Source organism: Pan paniscus, chromosome 3 (assembly GCF_029289425.2).
Source record: "Pan paniscus chromosome 3, NHGRI_mPanPan1-v2.0_pri, whole genome shotgun sequence".
Lineage (NCBI taxonomy): Eukaryota > Metazoa > Chordata > Mammalia > Primates > Hominidae > Pan > Pan paniscus.
Genome location: NC_073252.2, coordinates 55,699,826 through 55,721,052, shown reverse-complemented (window position 1 = coordinate 55,721,052; position 21,227 = coordinate 55,699,826). Strand labels below are relative to the sequence as shown.

Genomic DNA, 21,227 nt, shown 5'->3' with positions numbered 1-21,227 from the left:
TCTTAGCTGAAAGAGAGAGTCTTTTCACCACCACTCATAATTGAAAATTCTCTTTGTACTGAAAGCACCTATTCCTTTTTCTGTTCTTAGTTGTCTGCTCAGCCCAGAGATTCTGGCAGGGACACTGATCTGAACCTGTTCTCATCTCAGGTTTCTCCAGGGGTTCCCAGGACAATCCTGCCACCAAATCAGAACATAAAGTAAACTCCTGGAACAGCAGATCTGTCAACATTAATCAAATACTTCCATGTTTGTATTTCAAATAGGAATGACTCTGAGTTGGACTAGATCTCTTCATGCTTACCCAAGCTATCTTACATATCAGCATAACTGAGAATTCAACAAGGAGGTAAAGAGGAACAATGGGGTAAGTTTAAATATCTCCAAATTTTTCAAAATAGATAAGTGAAAGAAATCTATGAGGTTTGTATTTATTTTACCAGCACATTTATACTAAAACATCCAACAACTATATTTTTACCACTACATTCCTATGACTATATCTATGACATAATTAGTGTTCGTTCTTAAGTGCTTAGGTGATTATAATAATAGTTATTGTATAGCTTCTTTGCATATCTAATATTGTCTTTGTTTCTAGTTACAGACATTAGATCCAAGACACTTAGTCACTGGGTATTTTCTTTTTCAGATCTCTGGTTTTACTGTATAAATCTATCAGCCAGTCACATTCTTACATGTCTATTTTAAGTATGGGAGAGGCTCCAAAGAGAAGGTGAGTTCACAGACAGAGGTTGAATAAATGCAAACTTCTGATTGTCAATGATGAAGTTGTTAAATATTACAATGATTTTTGATGGATTTTTTTGCAAATTGGAAAATACATGAGTCAAGATCATTTGGGGAATGCTGTTAAGAATGAGATTGAACATGCAGTGTTTGGTTTTCTGTTCCTGTGTTAGTTGGCTGAGAATGATGGTTTCTAGCTTCATCCATGTCTCTGGAAAGGACATGAACTCATCCTTTTTTATGGCTCCATAGTATTCCATGGTGTATATGTATCACATGTTCTTTATCCAGTCTATCATTGATGAGCATTTGGGTTGGTTTCAAGTGTTTGCTATTGTGAATAGTGCTGCAATAAACATATGTGTGCATGTGTCTTTGTAGTAGAGTAATTTATAATACTTTGGGTATATACCCAGTAATGGGATTGCTGGGTCAAATGGTATTTCTTGTTCTAGATCCTTGAGGAATCACCACACTGTCTTCCACAATGGTTAGACTAATTTACACTCCTACTAACAGTATAAAATTTTTCCTATTTCTCCACATCCTCTCCAGCATCTGTTTTTTCCTGACTTTTTAATGATCGCCATTCTAGCTGGTGTGAAATGGTATCTCTTTGTGGTTTTGATTTGCATTTCTCTAATGACCAGGGATGATGAGCTTTTTTCCATATGTTTGTTGGCTGCACAAATGTCTTCTTTTGAGAAGTGTCTGTTCATATCCTTCACCCACTTTTTGATGGGGTTGTTTTATTTTTTTCTTGTAAATTTGTTTAAGTTCCTTGTAGATTCTGGAGATCAGCCCTTTATCAGATGGACAGATTACAAAAATTTTCTCCCATTCTGTAGGTTGCCTGTTCACTCTGATAATAGTTGCTTTTGCTGTGCAGAAGCTCTTTGGTTTAATTACATCTCATTTGTCTATTTTGGATTTTTTTGCCCTTGCTTTTGGTGTTTTTTTAGTCATGAAGTCTTTGCCCATGCCTACGTCCTGAATGGTATTGCCTAGGTTTTCTTCTAGGGTTTTTATGATTTTAGGTCTTATGTTTAAGTCTTTAATCCATCTTGAGTTAATTTTTGTACAAGTTGTAAGGAAGGGGTACAGTTTCAGTTTTCTGCCTATGGCTAGCCAGTTTTCCCAACACCATTTATTAAATAGGGAATCCTTTCCTCATTGCTTGTTTTTGTCAGGTTTGTCAAAGATCAGATGGTTGTAGATGTGTGGCATTATTTCTGAGGCCTCTGTTCTGTTCCATTGGTCTATATATCTGTTTTGGTATCAGTACCATGCTGTTTTGGTTACTATAGCCTTGTAGTATAGTTTGAAGTCAGGTAGCGTCATGCCTCCAGCTTTGCTCTTTTTGCTTAGGATTGTCTTGGTTATACAGGATTTTTTTTGGTTCCATATGAAATTTAAAGTAGTTTTTTTCTAATTCTGTGAATTCTAATACTGTGAAGTCAATGGTAGCTTGACGGGGATAGCATTAAATCTATAAATTCCTTTGGGCAATATGTCAATTTTCATGATATTTATTCTTCCTATTCCTGAGGATGGAATATTCTTCCACTTGTTTGTGTCCTCTCTTATTTCCTTGAGCAGTTGTTTGTAGTTCTCCTTGAAGAGGTCCTTCACATCCCTTGTAAGTTGTATCCCTAGGTATTTTATTCTCTTTGTAGCAATTATGAATGGGAGTTCACTACACAGGGAGGGGAATATCACACACCAGGGCCTGTCAGGGGGTTGGGGGCTAGGGGAGGGATAGCATTAGGAGAAATACCTAATGTAGATGACAGGTTGATGGGTGCAGTAAACCACCATGGCACGCGTATACCTATGTAACAAACCTGCATGTTCTGCACATGTATGATTTGATAAATATTTGGTTTCAGCTCCAATATGTAAAGATCTTAGAAGTTATTACTCTTATCCTTACAATAAGAAAAAACTGAACAAGCTAAAAATAAACAAATTTTCTTAGATCTCTCAGAAAACTGAGGCCACAGGGCGAACTACCACCCCAAAATCCAGCAGATGAGTGAATCTTGAGAGTCACTGCTGAAATATGTTTATCTGAAGCAGTAGCAGCTGAAGTCAAAAACTGGTAGAAAAAAATGGTAAATTGGTAAATTGGGAGGCTGAGCATGCAGTAGTATAAGAATAAGAAACAGACAACTGTTGACAGAAGTCTTGAAGAACACACTTTAATGGGATTGATCTCTAGACAATCCATCAGGTTCTCATGATGAAGATGTGAGAAGCAGCCCCTCCTGGCCCTGGCAGGAGGAGGGAAAGCATAGCCTTTGAAACATGCACAGAGCATTCTCCAAAACAAAGGCCTCCTCTCCACAAGAAATACTTTACCAGAGCCTTATCCCACCTGATGGAAGGATGTTATCCTACTCCAGCTCCCTCTAGTCCTCTTTACTCATTAGAAGGAGAAAAAAAGCTAAGAAATACCTGTGAAGTTTGCAGCCTAGGAACACAGACTTACTAAAAGACATTATGCATAAGATTTTTGACAAAAAGAATTCTGTGAAATATTTAAAGAAGTTTATTCTGAGCCAGTATTAGTGACCATGGCCCAGGGAATGGTCTTATGAGAAACTGTGTCCAAGGCAATTCAGTTACAGTTTGAGTTTATATATTTTAGGGAGACAGGAATCATAGATAAAACCACAAATCAGCATATGGAAGGTATACATTTGTTCAGCCTAAAGAGGAGGGGTATCTTGAAGTGAGGAGGGGGATTGGGAGGAGCACTTACAGGTCGATGTTAGGTCATTCTTGCATAGCTGTAAAGAAAGATCTGAGACAGGGTAATTTATAAAGAAAAGAGGTTTAATTGGCTCACAACTCTGCAGGCTATACAGGAAGCATGGTTCCACCATCTGCTCAAATTCTGGGGAGGCCTGAAGGAGCTTTTACTCATGATAGAAGATAAAGTGGGAGCAGGCATATCACATGGTGAGAATGAGAACAAGAAAGAGTGTCAGGAGAGGTGCCACATACATTTTGAAAAACAGATATCCTGAGAACTCACCCACTATTGCAAGGACAGCACCAAGCCATGAGGGATCCACCCCCCAGTGACCCAAACACCTCCCACCAGGCCCCACTTCCAACACTGGGGATTACAATTCAACATGTGGTTTGGCAGGGATGTATATTCAAACTATATTATTCTTCCCCTGGCCCTCCAAATCTCATGTCCTTCTCACATTGCAAAAACAATCATGCTTTCCCAATAGTCCCTGAAATTTATTCTTAACTCAATCCAGTGTTAACTCAAAAGTCCAAAGTCTCATCTGAGACAAGGCAATTCCCTTCCACTTCTGAGCCTATGAAATCAAAAACAAGTTATGTACTTCCAAGATACAATGGGGGTGTAGGCATTGGGTAAACATTCCTGTTCTAAAAGGGAGAAATCAGCCAAAAGAAAGGGGCTACAGGCCCCATGCAAGTTCAAAACCCATCAGTGCAGCTCCAAAATAATCTTTTTTGACTCCATGTCCCACATTCAGGGCACACTGTTGCAAGGGGTGGGCTCCCAAGGCCTTGGGCAGCTCCACCCCCTGTGGCTTTGCATGGTTCAATTCTCATGGCTTCTCTCCCAGCTTGGAGTTGAGTGCCTGTGACTTTTCCAGGCACAGGGTGCAAGCTGCTGGTGGGTCTACCATTCTGGGATATGGAGGATGGTAGCTCTCTTCTTATAGCTCCACTAGGCAGCGCCCCAGTAGGGACTCTGTTTGGGGCCTCCAACTCTACATTTCTCTTCTGCATTGTCCTAGTAGAGGTTCTCTGTGAGGGCTTCACCCTGGCAGCAGTCTTCTGCCTGGATGCCCAGGCCTTCTTATGTATCCTCTGAAATCTAGGTGGAGGATGCCACGCCTCCTTTACTCATGCACTCTGTGAACTTACAGGCTTAACCCACATGGATGCCAGTAAGGCTTACAGCTTGTTCCCTCTAGAACAGTAGCCTGATTTAGCTGGACCCCTTTGAACAGAGACTGGAACCAGAGGTGGAGTGACCATGATGTGAGGAGCAGCTTCCTAAGGTGTTGCAAGGCAGTGGTGCCCCTGGATTAGCCCTGAAAACATTCAGTCCTCCTGGGTTTCTGTTGCAAGGGGCTAGCTACCTCAGAGATCTTTAAAATGCCTTCAAGGGCTTTTACTCATTGTCTTGGACATTATCATTCGATTCTCTTTTAGTTATGCAAATCTTTTTAGCAAGTGGTTGCTCCAAAGCCTCCTTGAATTCCTCTACCAAAAGAACTTTTTCTTTCTCTGCCACATGATCAGGCCACACATTTTTCAAACGTTTATGCTCTACGTTCCTTTTAAATACAACTTCCAACTTCAACTCATTTCTTTGCTCTTGCATCTTAGCATAGGTTGTTAGAAGCAGCCAGGTTACATCTTATATATGTTACTGCTTAGAAAGTTCTTCCTCCAGGCTGGGCACAGTAGCTCATGCCTTTAATCCCAGCACTTTGGGAGGCTGAGGCTGGCGGATTACAAAGTCAGGAGTTCAAGACCAGCCTGGCCAACATGTGAAACCCTGTCTTTATCAAAAATACAAAAAATTAGCTGGGCGTGGTGGCGGGCGCCTGTATTCCCAGCCACTTGGGAGGCTGAGGCAGGAGAATTACTTAAATCCAGGAGATGGAGGTTGCAGTGAGCCAAGATCACACCATTGCACTCCAGCCTGGGCAACAACAGCAAGACTCCATCTCAAAAAAAAAAAAAAGAAAGGTCTTCCTCCAAATACCCTAGGTCATGTCTCTCAAGTTCAGACTTTCACAGATCCATAGGACATGAACAGAATGTAGCCAAGTTATTTGCTAGGGCATAACAAGGGTGAACTTTGCTTCAGTTTCTAATAAATTCTTAATTTCCATCTCATACCTCATCAGCATGGACTTCATTGTCCATATCACTATTAGCATTTTGGTCACAACAATTTAACCAGTCTCTGAGAAGTTCCAAACTTTCCCTCATCTTCTTCTCTTCTTCTGAGCCCTCCAAACTCTTCCAATCTCTATCTGTTACCCAGTTCCACAGCTGCTTCCACATTTTCAGATATCTTTATAGCAATATCCCCAATCCTTGGTACCAGTTTTCTGTGTTAGGTCATTCTTGCCCTGCTATAAAGGAATATCTGAGACTGGGTAATTAATGAAGAAAATAATTTTAACTGGCTCACAACTCTGCAGGCTGTACAGAAAGCATGGTGCCAACATCTGCTTAGCTTCTGAGAAGGCCTCAGGGAGGTTTGACTCATAGTGGAAGGCAAACCAGCAGCAGTCACATTACATGGCAGGAATGGGAATGAGAGAGTGGGGTAGGAGGTGTCACACATTTTTTTTAAAAAACGTATCTCCTGAGAACTCATTCTCTATTGTGTGCACAGCACTAAGCCATGAGGGATCTGCCCCTATGACCCAAACAATTCTTACCAGGTCCCATCTCCAACCCTGGGGATGACAACTCAGCATGAGATTTGTCAGGAACATTTATTTAAACTATATCAAGGTCATAAGTGGATTCAAATATTTTCTGATTGGCAATTGGTTGAAAGAGTTAAATTTTGTCTAAGGACTTGGAGTAGAAAGAAATGCTTGAGTAAGATAAGGGGGCTTGTGGAGACCGAGGTTCTTGCTGTGAGATGAAACCTAATAGGTAGCAGTCTTCAGAGATAATAGATAGCAAATATCTCCTTTTGGACATTAAAAGATATGAGACTCAATTTATCTCTCCTAGATCAGAGAAAGAACTGGCTGCATTAATTGAGATTCTCTACTGATGCAAATTTTCCCCATAAAAGATTGCTTTGCAGGGCTACTTCAAAATATGTAAAAAATATATTTTAGGATAAAATATTTTTATTTCCTTCAGGGTCTGCTATCTTTCATGTGATGCTATACCTGAGTCAGATTAGAATTTGATATCTTATTGCCACATAGAGTCTGTCAATCTCATGATCTCTGTTTTAATGTTAATGCTGGTCAGTTGTGCCTAAATTCCCAAAGGGATGGGGTTTAATGAGGCACTTCTGACCTCCCTTCCCAACATGGCCAGGAATTTAGTTTTTCAGTTTTCTCTGGGATCCCCTAGGCCCACAGAGGATCTCTTTAGTGGGTTGGGGTGGCTTAAAATTTTATTTTTTGTTTTACAGAATATAGGACATTTCCCTTTTTATATCCCTCACTGGTACACCAGTGGTTCTCCAGTATGGTAACAGTGGAATACAGCTAAAAGAGCAGCTGAAAGGTGGACAGACTGTCTCCACGGAGGAGTACTTAGGAAAGTCCAAAGTAATGATGAGAAACAAAAATGCAAAACAAACAAACAACCCCCCCAAAAAAAACTCTAGAGGAATTTAAAAGCCTATATACCCAACTTTCTGTTACCTGATATATCATGCCCTCCTACTTTCAACAAAAAAATTACAAGGCATGCCTACAGGCAAGAAAGAGCACTATATGAAGAGATAAAACAAGCATAAGAACTCAGATATGACAAAGATATTGGAATTATGAGATAAGGAATTAAAAATAACTGATTATTATGTTAAAGATTCTAATAGGAAAAGCAGACAATATGAAAGACTTGATGGTAAACATAAACATAGAGATGGAAACTCTAAGAAATATCTAAAAGGAAACACTAGAAACCATAATACTATAACAGACTTGAAGATTACTTTTGATGGGCTCCAAGAGTAGACAGGACATAAGTCAGGACAAGTGATAAGCAAATCAGTGGACTTGAAGATAAATCAATAGAAACTGCTAAAAACTGAAATTCAATTAAAAAAATAGAATACACAAAAACAGAACAAAGCATCCAAGCATATGGAAAAATTTCAAAAGTGTAGCATTTACATAATGGGAATATTATAAGGAAAGGAAAGAGAAAACAGGGCAGAAGGAGTATGTAAAGTAATAGTGGTTAAGAATTTCCCCAAATTTATGACAGACAACAAAATTCAGATTCAGGAAGCTCAGAGAATACAAAGCAAGGTAAATAACAAAACAAACTAGGACTAGGCATATCATATTCAAACTGCAGATAACCAAAGACAAAAGAAGAATATTGAAATAAACTAGAGCAGAACATTCCCATAGAGAGCTAAGAATAAGAACTGTAATAAACTTCCAATCAGAAACCATGCAAACAATAACAAAGTGAAGTGACATAATTAAAAGAAAGAAAGAAAGACAGAAAACAACCACCTAGAATCCAATATGCAGCGGCATCACCCTTCACATGTGAAGGAGAAATAAAGACTTTCTGAGACAAAAACTGGTGGAAGTCATTACCAGCAGACTTGCACTGTGAGAAATGTTAAAGATAGCTCTTCAGGGAGAATAAAAATAAAACTTGAATCTACATAAAGAAGGAAGAACATCAAAGAAAGAATGTGTGAAGGTAAATAAAACCTTTCATTTTTGATCTGGAAGATAACTGATACATAATGATAAAGGGGTTAATTCTAAGAAGATAGAGCAATCCTAAGTTTGTATACACCTAGTAACATAGAGACAAGCAATGCGAGGCAAAATTGGTAGATGTGAAAGGAGAAACCGACAAACTGCCATAATATTTGGAGACTTTAACACCCCTTATTAAGTAGTTAATATATCAAGCAGGCAGAAAATCAGTAAGGATATAAATGACCTGAAGAGCACTATCAATCAATATGATCTAATTGACATTTATAGAATATGTCCAACAACAGCAAAAAACACGTTCTTTTGAAGCTCACATGGAACATTCATCAAGATAGTGTACATTCTGGCCCTTATAACACATCTCAACACAACCTCAAGTTTAAAAGAATAACAATTATACAATAAGATTTTAAAGCACTCAAAATCAATATTGGAATTAAACTTGAAGTCAACAACAGAAAGATAGCTGGAAAATTCCCAAATATTTTGTAATGAAACAACACACTTCTAAATACTACATGAGTTAAGGAAGTCACAAGTGAAATTTAAACATATTTTAGACTAAATGAAAATAAAAATACAACTTACCAAAATTTGCAGGATACGGACAAAGCAGTGTCAATGCAGAGCTGGGAAGTTCTGCTGGTTTTAGGTGGGTTTCCCCATGAGTCTGGGATTTGGCTGGAGGTAGGCTAATCTAGACTGGTTTTATCTGGGGGCTTAGCTCTGCTCTACAGGACTCTCTCCTTCCCCCTGAGACCTGTGACTATCCCAGGCATTAGTTTTGCCAGTGCTGTCAAAGGTGCGAGAAAGCAAGCCCATCCATGCAAGTACTTCTCAAGCCTCTTGCTTGCATCATATCTGCCTACAACCCATTGGCTCAAGCAAATCATATGGCCAAAACCAGAATCAAGAAGTAGGGAAGTACCTTCCACACATGGATGGAAGTGGGGCTAAAAGAGTGAATATCTCAGAATAATAATCTATTACAATAATATTGCCAACTTCAAATGGTTATTGTAAGTATTGAATTAAGATATTAAGTTATGTATTTATGTAAATTCAGCATAGTAGTTGGCACATAGTAAAAGCACCACCATTTTTAGCCATTTCTATTACTTTATTAGCCTCTGGAAATAAAACACGCATACTTCTTGTCCTCGTAGTGCTTATTAGTAAAACAGATGTTGCATATGTAAAGATAAGAAATGCCAGGTGTTGTGGGCAATATTTGGGAACTTTCTCCAGAATGAAGACTGATCTTGCATACAAGCCTAAAAGTACTGGCAATTCAAGTTCAAGCCTAAGTAAAATTACAAATATTCCAAATTAAAAAATGATGAGTTCATGTCCTTTGTAGGGACATAGATGAAATTGGAAACCATCATTCTCAGTAAACTATCGCAAGAACAAAAAACCAAACACTGCATATTCTCACTCATAGGTGGGAATTGAACAATGAGATCACATGGACACAGGAAGGGGAACATCACACTCTGGGGACTGTTGTGGGGTGGGGGAGGGGGGAGGGATAGCATTGGGAGACATACCTAATGCTAGATGACGAGTTAGTGGGTGCAGCACACCAGCATGGCACATGTATACGTATGTAACTAACCTGCACAATGTGCACATGTACCCTAAAACTTAAAGTATAATAATAAAAAAAAATAAATAGAAAAAAAATAAAATAAAATCTTTAGAAATGACAATAAAAAGTCAAATTTTAGTATTAAACTCTTGAATGTCATGAGTTTACTGTATTGCATTAGTCTTTAATCCAATCTTGGTCATTTTAAAAACAGTAAAAACCTTGTATGATTTATAGTTTCCAAGTTAGTTTACAGTTTCAAAGTTCAAAATGGCTAAACTTTACTGAACTCTTACCATGGGCCAGGCACAGTTTTAAATATTTTGTGCCTATTTAAGACCCACAACATTTTAGGAGATAGTGATCCTATTATTTCTGCTATACAAGGGAAGAAAATTAGGCACAGAAATATTAAATGACTTGCACAAAGTCACACAACTAGTAAATGGGGTAGTCAGGATTTGAACCCAGCTGGCACCAAGTTCATGTCTTTAGTTCCCACCCCCTTCAATGCTTTCCCATATATCATTCCATTTAACATCACTTCGCTCATTTATTTAAAGAATATTAATAGAGCACAATAATGTTCCATGTACAGAGCCAGGCACTGGAGAATATGCAAAAAAGTGCAAGACATAGGGCATGGTTTGCCATCCAGAAAAGGAAAGAATTTAAAAAGTGTTCCTCAGGCCATTCTAGCATGGCCTAGAGAAATCCATCTTCCCTCCCCAAGTCTTTATTTAATCTAGAAGAGAGAAGAGTCTTTTGGGAAACTCCACACACCAGAATTCTCCAGGTTATCAGTAGGATCCCAGGTACAACAGACCTCCATAGATGGGCTTGCTTTCTTGTGCCTTTGATCTATATTTCCCTTGAAAAAAAAATTCTTGATTGTTTTCTTTCATATGGTTTTAAAAACAAGGAGAAATCCCTTTTTACTCAACAGCATTATATTCTGTTGTCATATCACAAAGAAACTGTGCCCCTACATCCTCAGTTTTCTATAGAACCAGACACTACAGGTTGTCAATTGGTTTACTCAACATTCTGGCCTTTTCTGTTCATCCTCTGGCTAGGAAACATTCTGAGTTGTTTGCCTTTCATGTATCCACTCAGCCCAGTATCGACTCAGCCCCAACTAGTGATGCTCACTTCAAGCTAATACTGCCCAACCATCCTCCCATTTGGGTGACCCTCCTCTCTATCTGATAGACGATTTAGGTTAGGAAAAGATGTTATTTTTGGCTCTGCAGGCCTCTGAGAGTGGAGGCCAATTGTCAGCCTCAAATAGTCTACTTGTTTGGACTTCTCAGCCAGCTCCTGTAATTCTCATGCAAATGATCCTCAAATCCTGGACCTAATGCTTCCTCACCAGAGCATGGGTTACTGTGAGATGAAGTGTCTGCATGTGTTCTCTACTTTTGGAGTCCCGTTTAAGCTAAGGAGATGTGACTTTCTTGGAGGAGGGGTTTTATAAAGTTGGCTTGTGATATGGCTTTAAACTAAGAGGCTTATTAACCCAACGTAGTTTGATGCTGTGTAGTCAAAAGTTAAAGCCAAACTGGGATCAAGCAGAAACTAAGCTAAAAGTGAGTTGAAGAGTGCTGACAGTCTGAAGGGTGAGACAGTCTCCAAAGGAGGAGGAAGAGCCACAAGGGGATTGGTGACTAGAGGACTGAATTGATGGAGAACAGTGTGTAATATTCAGACCATGATCAGTGAGAAAACCTGGTGCTTGGGCAGTAGTTAGGAGGTCAACTCTATGGCAGAAGTAGACCAGTCTTGCGATGTAAATGGAACACCAGAAAGGCCAGGGATTTGAAATCTAATAATCCTAGTTTCAAATCCCAGCTTCATCACTGCCTGATATTGAATGTGTTATTTAACTTTCAGGTTTTCATTAATAAATTGGCGATTATTATACCAAGTCCATGAATCGTTTTGAAGATTAAAAGAAGGAACATGTCTAATGTACCTAGCTTAATTTTTCACACAATCTGAACATTCAATAAATACAAATTTTCTCTTTCTTTGCTTCCTAGTCTTCTACCCCTCCCCTAACTGCACCATAATCTTGATTCATCTTTATAAACTGGTTTTGTTTACCTGTCTTAAACTGAGTGATTTTAGGAAGTTCTGATAACCGTTTTCAATTCTTTCTAATTAGTTTAAAACTGTGGAATGCTACCTTTGTGCTTGAAATATCACACATTTCTCTAGGAACAATATGGCCCATTCTGACGAACTGATAAAGTCTAATTTTCCTTTCGACTAAAGTGAAATGTTCTTTATCCAAAAAGCCATGAAGAGTAAAGCAATAAATAAAGTATCTTGGCCTTAAGAAGGTAAAATTTATTCCCTTACCAGAAACAAAACAATGAGCACTCAAAACTTAGCATTAAATTCTGAGCAAATTCTGAGCAAAACTTAACATTGAATTCATGATTAAAATACAAGCAAATTATTTAAACAAATTCACACAAGCCTGTAATATTAATTCCAAAATTAATGATGCTATATTTAAAAAATGTAAGGGAAATTGCATTATTAGAAACTCTAAGGGCCCAGACAAGTTTTACTGTACTTGTACCTAGAGTATTCCTTGAAATGAAAAAATCATATGAGAAATCTTTTTTTACAGTAATTTTAGATGTAGTAGTTTTTGTCATACAGGATTTAACCTATAAGTTAGGGAAATTATAATGTACAGAGGTAACTGTCAAACTTTTTAAACCAATAATATGTTTCTTTAAATGAAATGTTATGTGGAAGACCTATATACATAATAAAAAATAGCAATAGTGAGAGTGAGAACCTGGAATTTATCTTCTTCAGAAACACATATTCTCTCTCCAATGTCTGACCGCTACAGAGACTCTTAGCCCCCAGCTCCCTCAGAAAGCTCCTAAGGCTTCAGGATCCACAAGATAGTCACTGTTCTAAAGCACCATCAAACCACTTTTTTTCTAAATTGCTTATTGTAACCAATTAATGTGTCATTAAATAAATTTTAATAAATCTCAGCTATATTTTAGCTTTCAAATGAAATTTAAAAAGATTAAAGTGGCTTCTCAATAATTTCTTTTTAAATATTTATTTCAGATATAAATGAATATATATTCCTGGGTATGTTGCATCATAATTTAAAAAGGATTTTAGGTCTAGAAGACCACATACTACTTCATGAGGTTGAGAAAACCTCATAAAAATGGTAACATTTTGGTAAGGTGATTTTTAAATGACAAACTTCCAACTCTAATAAAATATAATGAAAGCATATTTAGAAGAAAAGTTATAACTAAACACATGTATAGACCAATCAATGAAGAAGTTGGAAGCAAGAATTTTGTTAGCAATAAAAAAAGTAGCTGGATATTTTTAGCAGTTTATTTATTTATAACATTATAAGTTCCATGCTATTTTTGTATCTATCTAAAAAGTGCTTTGGTTTCAAACCTAAGATTATTGAATAACTTGGCCTGTCTCTTACACTCTAAGTCCTTTATAGAGAAACATATGTGAAAATATTTCAAATGCTTTAAGTGCAAAAAGTGGGCATAGCAAATAACTTAGTAAATCCGTGGAATTGGGTGATGTGTCTTCTCCTCATAGCACTGCAGATGTATTTGTCTTTTAGGTTCCAGCATCATTCCTGTATTAATTTTCAAATAAACATCCAAAAGAGATCAGTTTCTTTTTATGTGGAGCACAAAGATATTGTGTTGGTTAGACTCCAATTGCTGAGTTGCCAATAGCAGTCCCTTGGCTCCTTAAGCTACACAGTATTTTTTTCAAAATGATGCATCTAATTTCTGACCAGCTTTTCTTAACATGATTCGAGATGTCATAAAGTCTTCAAAAAGCAGCATATTCTGAAGATTTCTTAAAGTATTTCTTCTGCTCAACAGGCTCCACCAAACCCATTATATGACATTGTGACTTGTGAGTGATACTGATCAATGTTGAGAAGTAATCTTATGTGGACTGGTTAATGGGCAACCCTTCCTTACCATTGGCCCTAAATTTGAATCGTAGGTCTCTAACAAAACTGGTCTGGGAGCTAGTTGAGATAACATACACATCATTAATGTAACAGGAATCACAGTTGCAATAATTATTAATATTGTAGTGTTTGATTACTATCAGATATAGAATGACCTAGTTCCAATCTAATTTTCATCTCTTCCTATAACCTGTAAAACCAAATAAAATGACTGAGGTGCATTCCAATCAATTTAGAAAGTTTTCTTTTTCCTTTTTGCCAAGGTTGAGGATATGCCCCGGATAAAGAAACACAAGCCAGAGCAGAATCTGTAGCCTGCACTTTCTTCAAAGAGGATTTTGAGGGCTTTGATATTTAAAGGGGAAAAAGTGGGCAGGAGGGGAAAGGGGAAAGAAAAAAAAGATGGAGGGTATGATCACATTGTTATGACAGTTTGATTAGCCTTACTGAATCCACATGTTGCACGTAAAAAGAAGGGGTGGAGGAAACAATTATATATTTATCTCGTGCTCAGTACACCTGCAATTTACATAAATCAACATCGAGTAGAGGAAGAAGTCAAGTATACATTTGGCTCAGGATGGGCAGGGTGCAGGGGACAATTTCTGGTTTTTCTTGTCCTGTACCCTGAAGATAAGTAGTTTATATATGAATACATAGTCAGGGTGAGGGAGGCCACCGCAAAGACATGTGGCATTCTACATGTATATCTATCAGTTAAGCAACAAAAGGAAAGGCAGTTTTGTGTGCGTGTGTGTGTGTGTGTGTGTGTGATTCAGCTTCCACACTTAACTTTTCTCTTTTGGCATAGTGAATTTGGGGTCTGGAGATTTATTTTCCTTTTACAAATCTATCAAATGGAATTCAGCTTTGGTAATCAAAAAATTCATTCAACAACCATATATTTACTGTCTACTACATGCAAAAAAAATACACTAGAGACAGCAGGGTATCCAAACACAAGGAAGGCGTCACTGTGGCTTCAAGAATAATCAAACCTGGCATTGAAGAGGACACAACTTTTAAATCAGCACTAAGAAGAGCAATAGCTAGTACTTATTGAGTAACTTATATGTGCCAGGCAATGTTCTAAAATTTTTTACTTTAGTACTTTCATTTTCACAACTGTCTTATCATCTCATTTTATATATGAGAAACTTGCTCAATGTCACACAATTACTTAGCAGTGGAGCCTGTATTCAAAGGCGGACATCTAAGAACCGTCACCCACTTCTAGTGTGCCATGCAGCCTTTCTGATACAAAACAAACGATATATGTAAAACATTATGGGGATTTTTAAAGATGTAAAAATACACACCCAACTGCAAAATCATGACTTCTTAAATGGGATGGTTTTGCAAATAAAAGTTGAACTATAATTGAGATTTTAACATCTAAACACAGGGATGATGGTAACCAGTTTAGAATGAGAAGGGGAACAAAATCTGGAAGTCAACAGTTAGAGTGGAGAAAATGTTTTTGCTATGATTTTTAGAAAGTCAGTTATAACCTGTCTTTTGACATATTTAACAATGAAGAAAAGGTGAACCTGTTAAAGGTTGTGATAAAGTGGAGGACTTTGTGAAGGCTCGGGGAAGATGGGACTTAAGTATGGTGAGAAAGAAAAGAAAGTAGTAGGATAAGAGACTGGTAAAGATTTAAGGGAGAATAATAACCAGACAAGACTCAGAAGGAGGTAAGAAGCAAGTCAATAAAGAATACATGAAGAGGGGCCAGGAAGAAGGAGTCTTCTTTTTAAGAAATGGCAATGAAGAACAATGTGGTAAATGAGTTAATATAAAAAGTCAGAGGATATAGAAAAAAGCTACTATATTTAACAACATCTTAAGTTCTGATTTAAGAACAAAAAGTACTCATGAAAGATATTTCTCAGCTTACTTTCTTTACATGGTACTTTAATGCCTCCAAAATTACGTTTATTTATTTATTTTTTTGAGATGGAGTTTCACTCTTGTTGCCCAGGCTGGAGTGCAATGGTGCGATCTTGGCTCACCACAACCTCCGCCTCCCAGGTTCAAGCGATTCTTCTGCCTCAGCCTCTCGAGTAGCTGGGATTACAGGCATGTGTCACCATGCCTAGCTAATTCTGTATTTTTTTAAATAGAGACGGGGGTTTCTTCATGTTGGTCAGGCTAGTCTCAAACTCCCAACCTCAGGTGATCTGCCTGCCTCAGCCTCCCAAAGTGCTGGGATCACGGCGTGAGCCACCGTGCCTGGCCTGTTTTTTATTTATATATTTATTTTATGGCGCAAAATGATCAGTGAGGTCAATAGACATTTACCAATTAATTTATTTACCAAATATTTACTGAGCATGTATTGTGTGTCAGAAACCATGTTAAGTACCAAGAATATAAAATAAATAAAAAAAGAGAATTATCTCTTTCTTCTAGAGCTTTCCTTTTAATGGGAGAAGCAAAGAAACACATATATGAAGAAGTGATAAGTTTTATGATAGAATAAGTCCAAAATGTAATGCAAGGTTATCACTCAAGTAACCTAACATGGTCCAGGAAGATCAGGGAAGACTTCTGAAGGAAGCGGTGTTTAAGTAGAGACTAATTTGAGAGTTGACCAGGACAAGAAATAAGCAAAAGTACCAATTAACTTGATCTCAAGTGTCATATAAAATATTTTTAATTCAAAAGTCACAAAAGTGGAAATGTTATATAACCCCAAGGCTTCAACCCTCAAATTTACCCTCTAACATAAAAAAAAATTCCTACCTTGTTGTTGTACTATTGAGTTTGATTTAGTTTTTTCCTTCTAAATATATTTTATTGACCTGTGATTTTGGAGGGTCAGGGTTTCTCAGAGCTTCCAGAGACCTAGGTACAGCAGATGTGTTAATAAAGAGCAGAAAGTTTCATCTTTGAGTGCTCTAATGTTCACGAGACTGGCATTACAGGTAGCTATAAAGAGAAGGGTAGCTATAAATGAACAACCATTTGTTTTGGAGACCCATGGTATGTGGGATATATGTTTTCCAAGTCCAAAGACACACCTTGTCATCTAGGTAGGACACAGATGGCCTCTAGGGTATTGGCTCAAACTTTACATAAAACTTAGATATTCTGTTGGTGAGATTTGGAGTTTCGTTTAACTTCATTTTTTTCATATACTCTTAAGAACACAGTTGCACTGAGTCAGAAAGAACAGATCTACAGTATTATTTCTTCTGGTACAAAGGTGGTAAGTTAACTGGATGTTATATGTAAGTGTGTTTTGGAAGATATCTTTAGAGGAAGGAAAATTAATGGTGTTCCAGGAAGTTTGTGGGGTTGACTGGTGAGATGACAAGCGTTTTGAGGGATTCTGAGGCTGGATTTATAGTCTGAGAGAGACATAGTCACTTGAAAGTAGAGTCTAGAAGCCTTAAGAATGATTTTCTTTCATTTCATCATTTTTCTGATATGCCATTCTGAGGTTCAAATCAGTTCAAGTTCCATAGCACCATGTTAACACTGAGCACGTTGACTCATATTTGTTTCTCAGTCTCAGCTTTTAGCCCTCACTGAAGATAAAAGTTTTTCCCCCAAAATTGAGGTAGATTGGAAAGGAATAAGAAGAGAGACCAATAAATTTAAATAAGGATTGAATGTAATATTAAGTATAGAATATCAGAGAATCACTTTGTTCCTAATCTCATTATTGCAATGTGCAAGAATACTTTTCTTAAGTAGGAATAATGTTTACAATTGCTATGTAGTATTAGAGAAAATTATTTTTGATGTTTCTTTCAAATTAAATAGAAAAATATAAGTATGCATGTCATAGTAAGATTTACCATAAGTAGCTTTTCTATCCCATTCATTTGAATATATCGTAGGTTAGACAAAGGCCCACATGGAAGAATGATTTATCTCTACTACCTGAGTTTTACACTTACACTTTGACAACTTACAAGAGGCCCAGGCCGTAAATGTCCTCATTCTGAAGCTCACTCATATCCATCCTCACTTATGGATTATTTGGAATTAGAAGAAATACATGATTTTATACGTCTGTAATTTGACTTATATCCTCTCTATGCTTCTGAACTTTCTCCTGAAAGGTTACCGGTGATCTCATTACTGCCACATCTTTTCCTCCATTCCTATTGTTTTGACGTCATTGTTCCACCTGCTATTGGTGCCTATGCTTCCTCTTGGGAACACCCACCTCCTTCTCCTTTGAGAATCCAGCGCTATCATGACTACTCTTACCATTTTTAACTCTTTTGTATCTCCTGGCCCTAAACAAATATCTGATGTGTATTATTGTCAATGATTATATCTTATAGTTTTGTCTCACTCTTTCATTAAACAGAATCTTATTTGAGTGCCATGAATGACAGAAGTAACTATCTGCAAGGTGTAGAGATAAGGCTAATATAGTTTCAATGTCATAAGGCCAAGGGACTCAGAAATGGTGAGAAACAGTATTCAAACCTAGGACTTCTGACTATTAATTTGGTGTCTTTTTGGCTTGACTGATTATTTTCTTTTCTGGTATTTAGAATATTCAATTTATATACTTTTCTCCCATCAGAAAAATTGAAACTTTCTTTATGAATGTGGTTTGGGTCATACAACAAGATTGACTTCTTAATCCTCAGCAGGATCTGGATTTTCTAGCTCCTAAATCCTCATATTGTGTTCTGTGGAGTTCATGATTCATATGTTTTAAGCAAAGGGAGGAACATAAAAAAAGGAAAAAAAAAAGCCTAAGCAAAAATCTTAGGAGAGATGAAGTCAAGATTTTAGAAAACTGGAGAAACCTGTTTATAAGATGTATAATTTTTCCATATCCTGAGGACATTATCTGTGCTATCACTCTAGAATATTTTAGCCAATACCTTTGCACACTTGCCTAAGGTTGCCTAATGTTTAAAGGCACATACAGGTCAAGAGATAATGAAGTTGTGGTTCTATATTCTTAATGTGGTACCAAGTAAGCTATGTGATTAGAGATCATGTAGTTCAAGCCTACATTTTAAGGATGAGAAATGTCTGATTCAGAGAGGTTAAATAACCTACGCAAGATCAGGTAACAATTTATTTTCAGAGTCAGGACGAGAGCTTGAATCTAGAATGTATAGTTCAATATTCTTTCTCTTTCCGTGTTTTAGTTAAGACTAAAGCTGTTTGCTTGTAAAGCTGCATTGATTTGGGATTCTTTCTGGACCAAATGAATTAGAATCCTGGAAAGGTAAGGCCCAGATATAATTATATATTTTTGAAGCTGACCAAATGATTTAAAAATGTATCCACAGGTGAGAACCAGAGTCCAATAAATCTTACAATAAAATTTTAATAATTTACACAAATAATCCCTTACAGAGTAAGATGCCCTAGAAGATATAATCTTACTTAAGTGTAATTTTATTGGGGGCTATTTAAGTTCAAATATATATTACAAGTAATAAAGACTTTAATGGCTATTGTTTTATTGCATTCACTAGCAATGTTTTACTGTCTGTTGGTGGTAGTGATAAACAGAGAAAAACATACTAATCATGAAAAAATTCTTGGAGCTTTTTTGGCATTGCACTCAGTCGTCTGCGTATTTTACCTCCAGAGTCTGCATAAATTAGGTACTGCTTATTGAATCTTAGATATAGGAAGTAATTCAGATATCTTTAAGGAGATTGAAAGACAAGAAGATTTCAAATTTAAATATCTACTATGTATGTTTTATCCTTTTTCTGCATCTGAGAAGAACATTAACATTAATATTTGTAAAAAACACATAAATCCACATATGATTATGAAATAATCATGTAAATGATTGACAAGTAAAATGCAAAGTTCCTCGAATTGAATATATGCATTTAAATGGCTGTCTTGTGGTTGCATGAGACATAAAATGTTGAATGATGGCTTTTTGAAAGTTAGCATTTTAACTGTTAAATGTTGCTTAAGGAGTAGGAAACATACAATTATATGCAACTAGGTGTTAGCTAAACATAAAACATGAAAAAGCAGTCCTTTAAGTAGGTATAGCTGCATTCCTAATTCATCATCACTATGTGTATAAATTACTGCTGTGTGGGTTTGCATAAGTGGCTGAAGGGGAGGTTCTTCTATTATTAGGGCGCAACTCATGGCAAGTATAACAAGCAGCAGCTTCAGAATCATCTAGGTTCCTAAAATCAAATACTATCTGGCCTTTTAATATTTTGTGATTACTGGGTAATTTTCCAGAGAATTATGTTGATGAAATTCACGGATGTCATTTTTGCTGTGACATTTTTAGAATAAAATGGTTTTCATAAACAATGAGCAATAAAAAAGTGTAATTAGCAAATGCTTTAGCGATGGAAACTGAAAGATTGGCAAACATGATTTTCTTCTTGATAAAAAGACAACATATAAATTTCTTTTTCAGAAAAAAGTAAAAACTATCTGCAAAGGAATATGAATGTTCTTTGCAAGTAATCTGAGACTAAAAAACTCCAGAAACACAGATTTTAACTTAAAAAATGAGAGGATCATATGTGTAACAAACTCTGAACTTTAGGTGCACTTAATGCTACACGCTAAAGCAATATAATATGATAGCAAAGAGTATAGATGCTGTAGTCAGGCTGCCTGGTTTGAATCCCATCTCTGCGATTTATGAGCTAAAGAACCTTGGGTGAATTTCTTAATCCTTTTTGCTTTAATCTAAAAAATGAAATAAAAGAGTACTGACTTCATAGGGCTATTTTAAGGAATAAATAAGCAGATATATTTATATTTTATTTTATTTTACTTTTTTGAGACAGGGTCTTACTCTGTTGTCCAGGCTAGAGTGTAGTAGTGTAATCATGGCTCACTGTAGCCTTGACCTCCTGGGCTCAAGTGATCTTCCCACCTCAGCCTCGGAGTAGCTGGGACTACAGGCATGTGCTACTTTGCCTGGCTAATTTTTTTTATTTTCATTTTTTGTAGAGACAAAGTCTCACTGTTTCCCAGGCTAGTATCAAACTCCTGAGCTCAAGTAATCCTCCTGCCTCAGCCTCCCAAATTGCTGAGATTACAGTCACGAGCCACAGTGGCTGGCCACCAAATATATTTTGAACCACTTAGTGAGTTATAAGTATCATGTAGAAATATTTGCTGCTATTATTCTTATTATTTGTTATATCTCATTTAGATTTAAGAACAAGTATCCATTACTTTCATGTTCCTTTCCACCTATAGTTTTGAATAAATAGAATAAATTGTATTTTAATGAATCCTCTCATCTAATCAGCTATTGGCTAATCAGCCATCCATATCAGTCACTCAATACTCAAATGGTATGTAAATTTTTAAATGCGTTGGAGTCATTTTTCATTTCAGAAAAACTCTCAAATTATCAAGTTAATAAGAAAATGTAATTTAGATTTCAGTAAACTTTAAAACTTTCTTAGTTCTTGTTTTCTTCTACATCTAATTTTCT

General features: G+C 36.8%; 1 protein-coding gene across 1 annotated transcript in view; it reads left to right on the top strand.

Moving 5' to 3' along the window:
* Nucleotides 1-266: 266 nt before the first annotated feature.
* EREG (epiregulin) overlaps nucleotides 267-21,227 on the top strand; it is a 48,661-nt gene continuing 27,700 nt past the window's right edge. The window contains exons 1-3 of the mRNA XM_003832323.5: nucleotides 267-367; nucleotides 653-736; nucleotides 18,931-19,010. The gene's annotated coding sequence lies outside the window, so the exon portion shown is untranslated. The remainder of the gene's footprint in view (nucleotides 368-652; nucleotides 737-18,930; nucleotides 19,011-21,227) is intronic.